The sequence below is a fragment of the Macaca thibetana genome, chromosome 2, assembly GCF_024542745.1.
Source record: "Macaca thibetana thibetana isolate TM-01 chromosome 2, ASM2454274v1, whole genome shotgun sequence".
Classification (NCBI taxonomy): Eukaryota; Metazoa; Chordata; class Mammalia; order Primates; family Cercopithecidae; genus Macaca; species Macaca thibetana.
Window position 1 is genome coordinate 133,489,643 of NC_065579.1, and position 12,039 is coordinate 133,501,681.

Sequence of the window (12,039 nt, forward strand, 5' to 3'; positions counted from 1 at the left end):
TATATATTACTTTGGGTTATATAGACATTTTAACAATATTGATTCTTCCAATCTGTGAACATGGAAAATTTTTTCATTTTTTGATCTCCTCTTCAATTTGTTTCATTAGTGATTTATAGTTTTTGTTATAGAGGTCTTTCACTTTTGGGGTTAATTCCTATGTATTTAATTTTACGTATGGCTATTGTAAATGATTGCTTTTTTATCTCTTTTTCATATTGTTCACTGTTGGCATACAGAAATGCTACTGATTTTTGTATGTTGATTTTGTATCCTGCAACTTTACTGAATTTATCAGTTCTAATTATTTCCTTGTGGAGTCTTTAGGTTTTTCCAAATATAAGATCATATTATCTGCAAACAAGTATAATTTGAATTCTTCCTTTCCCTTTTTTTTTCTTCTTTTTGAGACAGAGTCTCACTGTGTCACCCAGGCTGGAGTGCAGTGGCATGATCTCGACTCACTGCAACCTCCACCTCCTGGGTTCAAGCAATTATTGTGTCTCAGCCTCCAAAGTAGCTGGAACTACAGGAGTGCACCACCACACCTGGCTAATGCTTTGTATTATTAGTAGAGACAGGGTTTTGTCATGTTGCCCAGGCTGGTCTTGAATGCCTGAGCTCAAGCAATCCACCCTTCTTGGCCTCACAAAATGCTGGAATTATAGGTGTGAGCCACTGCACCCAGCCTGAATTCTTCCTTTCCAGTTTGGATGCCCTTCACATTTTTCTCATCTCATTGCTCTAGCTAGGACTTCCAGTATTATGTTGAATACTGGTGACAGTGGGCATCCTTGTCATGTTCCAGATGTTAGAGGAAAGGCTTTCATTTTTTCCCCATTCAGTATGATACCAGCTATGGGTCTGTCATATATGGCTTTTATTATAGTGAGGTATATTCCTTCTATACCCTGTTATTTTAGGGTTTTTATCATAAAGCAATGTTGAATTTTATCAAATGCTTTTTCATCATCAATTGAAATGATCATATGGTTTTTATCCATCATTCTGATGATATGATATATCACATCAAATGATTTGCATATCCTTTCATCCCAGGGATAAATCCCACTTGGTCATGGCGAATGAGCATTCTGATGTACTGTTAAATTCAGTTTGCTAGTATTTTATTGAGGATGTTTGCATCAATATTCACCAGAGATATTGGCCTGTAGTTTTCTTTTTTTGATTTGTCTTTATCTGGTTTTGGTATCAGGGTAATACTGGCCTCACAGGATGAGTCTGGAAGTATTCTTTCCTCCTCTATTTTTCCGAATAGTTTGAGTAGAACTGGTATGAGTTCTTGTTTGGTAAAATTCAGCCTTGAAGCCCTGATGTCCTAGACTTTTCTTTACTAGGGGACTTTTTATTAATATTATGGCTTTGACCTCATTGCTTGTTACTTGGTCTGTTCTGGTTTTGGATTTCTTCTTGACTCAATTTTGGTAGGCTGTATGTGGCTAGGAATTTGTGCATTTCTTCTAGATTTTCCAATTTATTGGCATATAGTTGCACATAGTAGCTACAATAATCCTTTGAATTTCTGCAGTATCAGCTAGAATGTCTCCTTCATTTCTGATTTTATTTAATTGGATCTTCTCTTTTTTCTCTTAGTCTAGCTAAAGGTGTATCAATTTTGTTTAACTTTTCAAAAAAACAACTTTTTGTTCCATTGATCTTTTGTATTGTTTTCCTCAATTCAATTTCATTTATTCCTGCTCTGATCTTTAGTATTTCCTTTCTTCTACTAATTTTGGGTCGGGTTTACTCTGGCTTTTCTGATTCTTTAAGATGCATCGTTAGGTTGCCTATTTGAAAATTTCCCTCTTTTTTGATATAGGCACTTATAGCTATAAAATTCTATCTTACTATTGCTTTTGCTATGGTCCATAGGTTTTGCTATGTTGTGTTTCATTATCATTTGTTTCAAGAAAATTTTTAATTTCCTTATTAATTTCTTCATTGACCCACTGGTCATTCAGGAGCACATATTTTAACTTCCATGTATTTCTATATTTTCCAAAACTCCTCTTGTTATTGATTTCTAGTTTTATTCCATTGTGGTCAGAGAAGATACTTTATATTATTTCAATTTTTTGAATGTTTTAAGACTTGTTTTGTGATGTAACATATGGTCTATCCTTGAGAATAACCCATGTGCTGAGGAAAAGAATGTGCATTCTGCAGCTGTTGGATGAAATGTTCTGTAAATATCTATTAGATCCATTTGGTATATGGTGCAGATTAAATCTGCTGTTTCTTTGTTGTTTTCCTGTCTAGAACACTGGTCTAATGCTGCAAGTGGGGTGTTGAAGTCTCTAGTTATTATTGTATTGGGGCCTATCAGTCTCTTTAGCTCTAATAATATTTCCTTCATATATCTGGGTGCATCAGTGTTGGGTGCATATATATTTAAAATTGTTATATCCCTGTGATGGTTAATATTGTCAACATGATTGGATTGAAGGCAGCAAAGTATTGTTTCTGGATGTATCTGGGTGTTTGTAGGTGTTGCCTGAAGAGATTAACATTTGAGTCAGTGGACTGGGAGACAAACACCCACCCTCAAGAAGACCCATCCACAATATGGGTGGGCACCATCCAATCAGCTGCCAGCATGGGTAGAAAAAGCAGGCAGAAGAAGGTGGAATTAGCTGACTTGCTGAGTCTTTCATCCTTCGTCTTTCTCTCATTCTGGATGCTTGCTGCTCTCAAACATCAGACTCCAAGTTCTTTGGCTTTTGGATTCTTGGACTTATACCAGTAGTTTGCCAGTGGCTCTCAGGACTTTGGCCATAGACCGAAAGCTACACTGTCAGCTTCTCTACTTTTGAGATTTTGGGACTCAGACTGAGCCACTACTGACTGTCTTACTCCTCAACTTGCAGACAGCCTGTCATGGGACTTCATCTTGTTATTGTGTGAGTCAATTCTCCTTAATAAACTCCCTTTCATTTATATATATATCCTTTAGTTCTGTTCCTCAGAGAACCCTAATAGAATCCTCTTGCTGAATTGACCTCTTTGTCATTATACAGTGACCTTCCTTGTATCATCTTACAGTTCTTATCTTGAAATCTATTTTGTCTGATATAAGTATAGCAACTCCTACTCATTTGATTTCCATTGGCATGGAATATCATTTCCCATCCCTTTGTTTTTAGTCTGTGTGTCGTTATAGGTGAAGTGTGTTTCTTGTAGGCAACAGACAAATAGGTATTGTTTTTTTCACCCATTCAGCCAGTCTATGACTTTTGATTGGAAAGTTTAGTCCATTTACCTTCAATGTTATTATTGACAAATAAGAACTTACTCCTGCCATTTTGTTATCTGTCTTCTGTTTGTTCTGTGCTGTTCCCTTCTTTCTTTCATTCCTGATTTTGTGAAGATGATTTTCTCTAACAATATGATTTAGTTCCTTGCCTTTTATTTTTTGTGTATTCATTGTATGTTTTTTGGTTTGGCTGCCATGAGGTTTGCAAATACTATTTTATAATCCATTTTTTTAACCTGATAACAATTTAACAGTATTTGCATAAACACACAAGAAAAAGAAAACTAATAAAACTTGCTTTAACTTTGTCCTCCCAAGTTTTAACTTTCTATTATTTCTATTTATATCTTGTTACACTGACTATGTCTTAAAAAGTTGTTGTAGTTGTTATTTTTGCTTGGTTCATTGTTTAGTCTTTCTACATGGTACAAGTATAGTTTACATACCACAGTTACAGAATTATAATATTCTGTATTTTTCTGTGTACTCACTATTACCAGTAAGTTTTATACCTTCAGGTGCTTATCTATTACTCATTAATATCCTTTTCTATTTGATTGAAGTACTCCCTTTAGCATTCCTTGTAGGGTGGTTGTGGTATTAAGGAACTCTCTCAATTTTGTTTGTCAGGGAAAAACTTTTCTTTCTCCTTCGTGTTTAAAGGACATTTTTGCCAGATATAATATTCTCGGGTTAAAGGTTTTTCCCCTTCAGCATTTTGAATATGTCATGCCACTGTCTCCTAACCTATAAGGTTTCCACTGAAAAGTTTGCTGCCAGACATATTGGAGCTCCATAGTATGTTGTTTCTTTCTCTTGCTGCTTTTAGGATTCTTCCTTTATCCTTGACTTTTGGGAGTTTGATTATAAAATGCCTCGAGGCACTCTTCTTTGGGTTAAATCTGCTTGGTGTTTAACCTTCTTGTACCAGCATATTGATATTTTCCTCTAAGTTTGGAAAGTTCTTATTATTATCCCTTTGAATAAACTTTCTACCCTTGTTTTTCTAACTCCTCTTTAAGGCCAATAACTCTTAGATTTTCCCTTTCGAGGCTATTTTCTAGATCCTGTAGGTGTGCTTCATTGTTTTCTATTCTTTTTTCTTTTGTCTCTTCTGACTGTGTATTTCAATTAGGCTGTCTTCAAGCTCACTAATTTTCTTCTGCTTGATTAACTCCACTATTAAAGGACTCTGATGCATTCTTCAGTATGCCAATAGCATTTTTCAACTCCAGAATTTCTGCTTGATTCTTTTAAATTATTTCAATATCTTTGTTAAATTTATCTGATAGAATTCTGAATTCATTCTCTGTGTTATCTCGAATTTCTCTGAGTTTCTTTAACATGGGTATTTTGAATTCTTTACCTGAAAGGTCACATATCTCTGTTTCTCCAGGATTGGTCCCTGGTGCCTTATTGAGTTCATTTGGTGTGGTCAAATTTTCCTAGATGGTGTTGATGCTAGTAGATGTTCTTCATTGTCTGGGCATTGAAGAGCTCAGTATTTATCGTAGTATGCACTATCTGGGCTTATTTGTAGCTGTCCTTTCCAGATATTTGAAAGAACGTGGATGTTGTGATCTAAGTTGTTTCTGCTTTCAAGGGCACCCTAAGTCTAGTAACACTGTGGTTCTTAAAAGATGTCTTAAAACTTAATAAGAAAACATACACACAAAAACCCTACCTTAAAATGTGCAAAAGACCTGAACAGAGACCTCACAAGAGAAGATATACAGACGAGAAATAAGCATATGAGAGGATGCTCAACATCATACATTATTAGGTTATTGCAAATTAAAATGACAATGAGATACTACCACATATCTAATAGAATGGCCAAAATCCAAAACACTGACATTGCTAAATACTCATGAGCATGTGGAACAACAAGAACTCTCATTCATTGCTTGTAGGAACACAAAATGGTACACCCACTTTGGAATACAATCTGTCAGTGTCTTTCAAAACTAAACACACTCTCAAATGTAACAACATGGATGAACCTGAAGGACATTTTGCTAAGTGAAATAAACTGTGTACAGGAAGACAAATACTGCATTAACTCACTTACATTTGAAATATAAAAAGGTTGAACTCATAGAAGTAGAAAGTCAAATGATGATTACCAGAGGCTAGGAGGCTGAGGAGGGAGGAAATGGGAGATGGTGATCAAAGAGTACAAAGTTTCAGACAGACAGGAGCAATAGGTTTTGAGATCTATTGCATGGCAGGGTGACTGTAATCAATAATAATGTACTGTATATTTCTAAATAACTAAAAGTAAATTTCAAGTGTTTCAACATAAAAAATGGTAGGTAAGTGACATGACTGCTATGCTGATTAGTTTGACGTAATCTTTTTACACTGTATAAATCTATCAAAAAATCATATTGGAATCCACAAATGTATATAATTACAATTTGTCAATTAAAAGTAATATTATTAAAATGTTTAAAAACTAAATACACTTTTATGATACAATCCAGCAATCATGATCCTTAGTATTTATCCAAATAAGTTGAAAACTTATGTGCACACAAAAATCTGAACATGGCTATTTACAGCAGCTTTATTCATAATCGCCAGCAACCAAAACGTCCTTCAATGGGTAAATGCATAAATTGTAGCAGATACAGACAATGAGATGTTACTCAGTAATAAAAAACAATAAGCTATCAGGCTAATGAAAAGATATTGAGGAAACTTAAATGCATATTACTAAGTGAAAGATGCCAGTCTGAAAGGGATACATACTGTATGATTCCAACTATATGACATTCTGGAAAAAGCAAAACTATGGAGACAGTAAAAAGATCACTGGTTGCCAGGATTTAGGAGGGAGGGAGGAATGAATAGGTGATAGATGGAGCATGGAAAACTTTTTTTTCTTTTTTTTTCTCTCTTTTTTTTTTTTTTTTTTTTTTGGAGACAGGGTCTTGCTCTGTCACCCACACTGGAGTGCAGTGGTGCAATCTGGGCTCACTGCAACCTCCATCTTTCAAGTTCAAGAGATTCTCCTGGCTCAGCCTCCTGAATAGCTGAGAATACAGGTGTCTGCCACCACACCCAGCTACTTTTTGTATTTTTATAGTACAGATGGGATTTCACCATGTTGGCCAGGCTAGTCTCAAACTCCTGACCTCAAGTGATCCACCAGCCTTTGCCTCCCAAAGTGCTGGGATTATAGGTATGAGCCACCATGCCCACTTGAGCACAGATAATTTATAGGGCACTGAAAATACTCTGTATGATAGAATAATGGTGGATACATGTCATCAGATATTTATGCAAAATGATAGAATGTACAACACTAAAAGTGAACCCTAATGTATACTATAAACTTTGGGTGATAATATGTCAATGTAGGTTCATCAATTGCAACAAATGTACCACTCTGGTACAGGATATTGATAATGGGGAAGGCTATGTATGTGGGAGTAGTAGAAAAGTAGATGGAAAATCTATAACCTTCCTCTTAATTTGGTGGTGAAACTAGAATTGAGCTAAAAACTAAAGCTTATTTTACAAAAATAATTGAGACATATTAAAGAAAAAGTAATTAAGTAGAAGGCTATACAATGTTTGTGAACTATTAATAGAAAACTCAATATTGTAAAAATGACAATTATCCCTATTTCATCAGCATCATGCAATATGCTGATTGCATTGATGATCAGCATCATCACAATCAAATTTCTAGCTAGCATTTTAAAAATATAAATTGATAGGCTACTTGCAAAATGTATATACAAATGCAAAAGGCCATGAATATCTAGGAATAACCTGAAAAAGAACAAAGCTAAAGGACTTATGCTACCAGATAAGAAGACCTATTCAAAACTATAATTAAGATAGAATGTTTTGCCTAAGGATAGACAAATATATAAATGGAATAAAATCAAAACCGTCTTACACACATATGACCACTTAATTTAACTGTAATCTAAATATTAAAGTAATACCACAAATTTCTAGGAGATATCCTAGGAAAATATGTTTATGACTTGAGTAGACAAAGATTTTTTAAGCAGAACAGTAGACACTAACCATAATGAGAAGGATTGATGAACTGGACTACAGTTGACCTTTGACTAACAAGGGTTCGAACTGTGCAGGCACATTTATATGCAGAGTTTTTCAATAAATGTATTGGAAAATTTTTTGGAGATTTGCCACAATTTGAAAAAACTCACAGTGGAACCACGTAGCATAGTCCAAAAATATCAAAAGAAACAAAGAAACAGTTATGTATGTCATGAATGCACAAAATATATGTAGATTCTAATCTGTTTTATAATTTAATACCATAAAATATATGCAAATCTATTACGAAAAGTTAAAATTATCAAAACTTAGGCATTCAAACACAAGACCTTACATGGCAATATTCACAGTTGAGAGAAATGTAAACAAACATAAAGATACAGTATTAAATCATAAATGCATAAAATTAACTGTAGTACATATTGTACTTCTGTAATAATTTTGTAGCTACCTCCTGTTGCTGTTCTGCTGAGCTCAAGTGTTGCACGTATCTACTTAAAACACAATGTGATGCTAATCATCTCTGCTTGAGCAGCTCCTCTCTCCAGTAAATTGTTTATTGCAATAAAAAGTTCTTAGGGATTTTTCACTGTGTTTAGCGCCATACCATAAACCTAGAATAACACCAAAAGGACCCATATGAAATGACACTAGTGATGCTGGAAGTGCTCCCAAAAAGCAGAGAAAAAGTCACGACATTCCAATAAAATGTTGAATTGTTTGATATGTACCACAGAATGAAGTCTGCAGCTGTAGTTGCCCACCATGTCAGATAAACAATTCATCTTGTAAACAGACAATGTAAATTCATGATATTGAGCAATATTATACAATACTAAAAATGCATTCTCTCTTCCTCATGAGTTTTTAAATAACATTTTTCTCTAGCTTACTTTATCATAAGAATACATTATGTAATATACATAACATAAAAAATGTGTGTTAATCGACTGTTTATCAGTAAGGTTTCTAGTCAACAGTCGGCTATTCGTAGTTAAGTTTTTGGGTCGTCAAAAGTTAAACACTATTTTTTTTTTTTTTGAGATGGAGTTTCACTCTCGTTGCCCAGGCTGGAGTGCAATGGTGCAATCTCGGCTCACCGCAACCTCTGCCTCCTGGGTGTAAGTGATTCTCCTGCCTCAGCCTCTCAAGTAGCTGGGATTACAGGTGCGTGCCACCATGCCTGGTTAATTGTTTGTATTTTTAGTAGAAACGGGGTTTCACCATGTTAGCCAGTCTGGTCTTGAACTCCTGACCTCAGGTGATCCACCCACCTCAGCCTCCCAAAGTGTTGGGATTACAGGCGTGAGCCACCGCGCTGGGCCAAACATGTATTTTTCACCTCATGGAGGTAAAAACCCCCATGTTGTTCAAGGGTCAATTGTACATTAAAATTAAGCACTTCTGTTCACCAAAAGAGATATTTAAAAGGCAAGCCACAGAGTAGAAAATGTTATTTGCAGTATATGTATACTTTGTATAGATATATTTTAAAATCCTACAAAATAATAATAAGAAGAAGGTAACTCAATAGAAAAAAATATGGGTACAAAGCTTGAACAAGCACTTTCCGAAAGAGGATATTCTGAATGGTTGATAAATGTTTGAAAAGGTGCTCAACTTTATTAATTTTCAAGGAAATGCAAATTAATACCACCATAAAACACTGCTGTGTAACTACCAGAATGGCAATATTTATAAAATAAATACTATTGTATATATTTAAGGTACATAACATGACGCTATAAGATATATAGTAAAATGGTTTCTATAGTGGAACAAATTAACATATCCATCATCGGCTAGGTACGGTGGCTCATGCCTGTAATCCCAGCACTCTGGGAGGCTGAGCTGGGTGGATCACCTGAGGTCAGGAGTTCAAGACCAGCCTGATCAACATGGTAAAACCCCGTCTCTACTAAAAATATAAAAAATTAGCCAAGTGTAGTGGCAGGCGCCTGTAGTCTCAGCTACTTGGGAGGCTGAGGCAGAAGAATCACTTGAACCAAGGAGGCGAAGGTTGCAGTGAGTCAAGATTGCACCATTACATTCCTGCCTAGGCGACAGAGCGAGACTCTGTCTTAAAAATAACAATAATAACAATAATTCACTGGGTGTGGTGTCAGGTGTTTGTAGTCCCAGCTACTTGGGAGGCTGAGCTGAGGCAGGAGAATTACTTTAACCCGGGAAGCAGAGGTTGCAGTGAGCTGAGACTGCACCACACACTCCAGCCTGGGTGACAAGAGCAAAACTACGAAAAAAAAAAAAAAAAATCCATCATCTCACATAGTTACTCTGCTATAATCTCATTTAGCAAAAGTCCTGAATATAATACACTATTATCAGCCATATTCCTCATGTTTTACATTGGATCTTTTGACTTGTTAATCCATCATATTTATTATTTTGCATCCTTTGACCTACATCTCCCCATTTCTCCTCCCAACCCCAACCCTTGTAACTACTATTTTATTTTCTATCTCTATATGTTTGACCTTCCTCTGCTGCCCAACCCACCCAGCAGATTCCACATATAAGTGAGAGTATGACATATTTTTCTTTCCATGTCTGGCTTATTTCACTTAGCATAACATCCTCTAGGTCTGTCCATGTTGTGGGAAATAGCAGAATCTTATCCTCTTTTAAAACTGAATTCTTTATCCATTCATCTATTGATGGATACTTAGGTTGCTTCTATATCTTGGCTACTGTGAATAGTGCTACAATGAACTTGGGAGTGCACATATCTTTACAAGATGGTGATTTCATTTCCTTTGGGTAAATACCTGGAAGAGGATTGCTGGATCATAAGGTAGTTCTGTTATTAATTCCTTTAAGAACCTCCATACTGTTTCCACAATGGCTGTACCCATCTACATTCCCAGCAACAGTATGCAAGGGTTCCCTTTTCTCCAGACCTTCAGAATGGCAAGATTTAAAGGATTAACAATTCAAAATGTTGATGAAATTGGGGAAAAACTATAATTTTCATATTGCTGCTAGGAATAAAAATGTGGAAAATTGTTCAGCAGTATTTACAAACACTGGACATATATACTTTATGACCCAATAATTTTACTTCTAGGTATTTATCAAACAGAAATATACATATTTGTGCAGGATGCATGTGCAGGATGTTCAGAGTAGCACTATCTATATAGCCAAATGACATAATGCCCATCAATAATAGAATAAATTATGATGTGTTCATACCATGGAATACCACACAGCAATGAGAATGAACAAGCTACAGTCACTTGCAACAATATGGATAGATCTCACAAATACAACATTAAATGAAGAAAATCATTCATAAAAGCGTACCTAATATATGGTTCCATTAATGTATTGGTCAAAATCAGGAAAAACTAATTAGTGATTATAGAAGTCAGGAGAACAGCTGATTCTGGGCATGGTAAGTGAGAGGCATGGCTGAAGACTGGTAGGGCACATTAGGAGGTTGTCAAGAGTTGATACCGTTTTATTCTGATCTGCATAGTGCTGAAATAGGCATGCTCACTTTGTGAAAATTCACTGGCTATATGCTTGCGCTTTTTAAAATACGTACATTACTTTTGTGCATATGTTACCTGTGATTACCACAAATAAAGATTCTACACAAATACATATCTGCACAAATATTTGCATAAAGACAGAAAATAATTCTAAACACTATACTGAATCCACAGCTAAAATTAAAAAAAAAAAAACTTGTTAAATTAGCCATATCCACAATATAAATAAGTGAACAACACTATAAAAGATGCCTTTAGAAGATTTCTTTTATGTCTGTGTATTATAAACTGTCCATTTTAGGATTCATCCCTGGTTTCTTGAATAAAATCATTACAATAGTTGTCAGCTCTTATAGACCTGAAGAAATGTGACCAACTTTCTGAAGGCATAGGAAAGAGAAATGAAAAGAGCCAAAGGCTCTTTACATTTTGAAAACATAGGCTTTGGGTATAAAAAACAAAAGTAATACTTGGCTTAGATTGGTATCTGTGTTAACTTAATTACAAACTGATCTTTTGTTGTTTTTAATTAAATGCTATTGTTTTCAATTTTTTACTAAAACATGTATTATTAAATAAGGGAGACTCCCAAAGATACCTACTCTAAAATGCCCCAAGAATGAAAATAATTTGTCTTTATTTATAAAAGAATCTTTTAAAATAAAAAAGTAAGTGACTATTAGGAGATCTGTGGTCTTTTCTCATCTCTATCACTATATACATTTATAGATGATGAAACTGATGAAAAAAGGTAAATGATGCACTTTAGGCAAATCATTTACCTTTTTTTGGTCAGTTTCATCATCTATAAAATGTAAGAGTTGGATAAGTTCCCATACGGCCTTAGCATTCTATGTATAAAGCAAACGTAGATGAAGCTAAACTTTCTAAGATAGTAGATTATCCTAACTAATATTAACTCTTGCATAAAATACACAGAAGTGTTCTGTTCGTTAATTGTCCTTAAATAGCTATCATTCATAACCTTGAAGTCATTATAATCACTACTTTACGATGCCAATTTACTGATATAAATTTTGAAAGTATCTCTTTTTTATTTTAATAATTAAGATCATTAACGTTAAAATTAACAAGTGGTTGTTTTATAGCTAGAATATACAATTGTTCTACAATTTTAGTATTCCAACTCTGTCTGAAAGATTGTATGAAGTTATAGAGTCTCTATGTCCGTTGCATTTTTGGAAA

The 12,039-nt window shown here is 34.8% G+C and overlaps 1 protein-coding gene across 1 annotated transcript in view; it reads left to right on the forward strand.

The window, feature by feature from the left end:
* LOC126948999 (uncharacterized) overlaps positions 1–12,039 on the forward strand; it is a 229,927-nt gene that overhangs the window by 130,864 nt on the left and 87,024 nt on the right. The window lies entirely within an intron of this gene.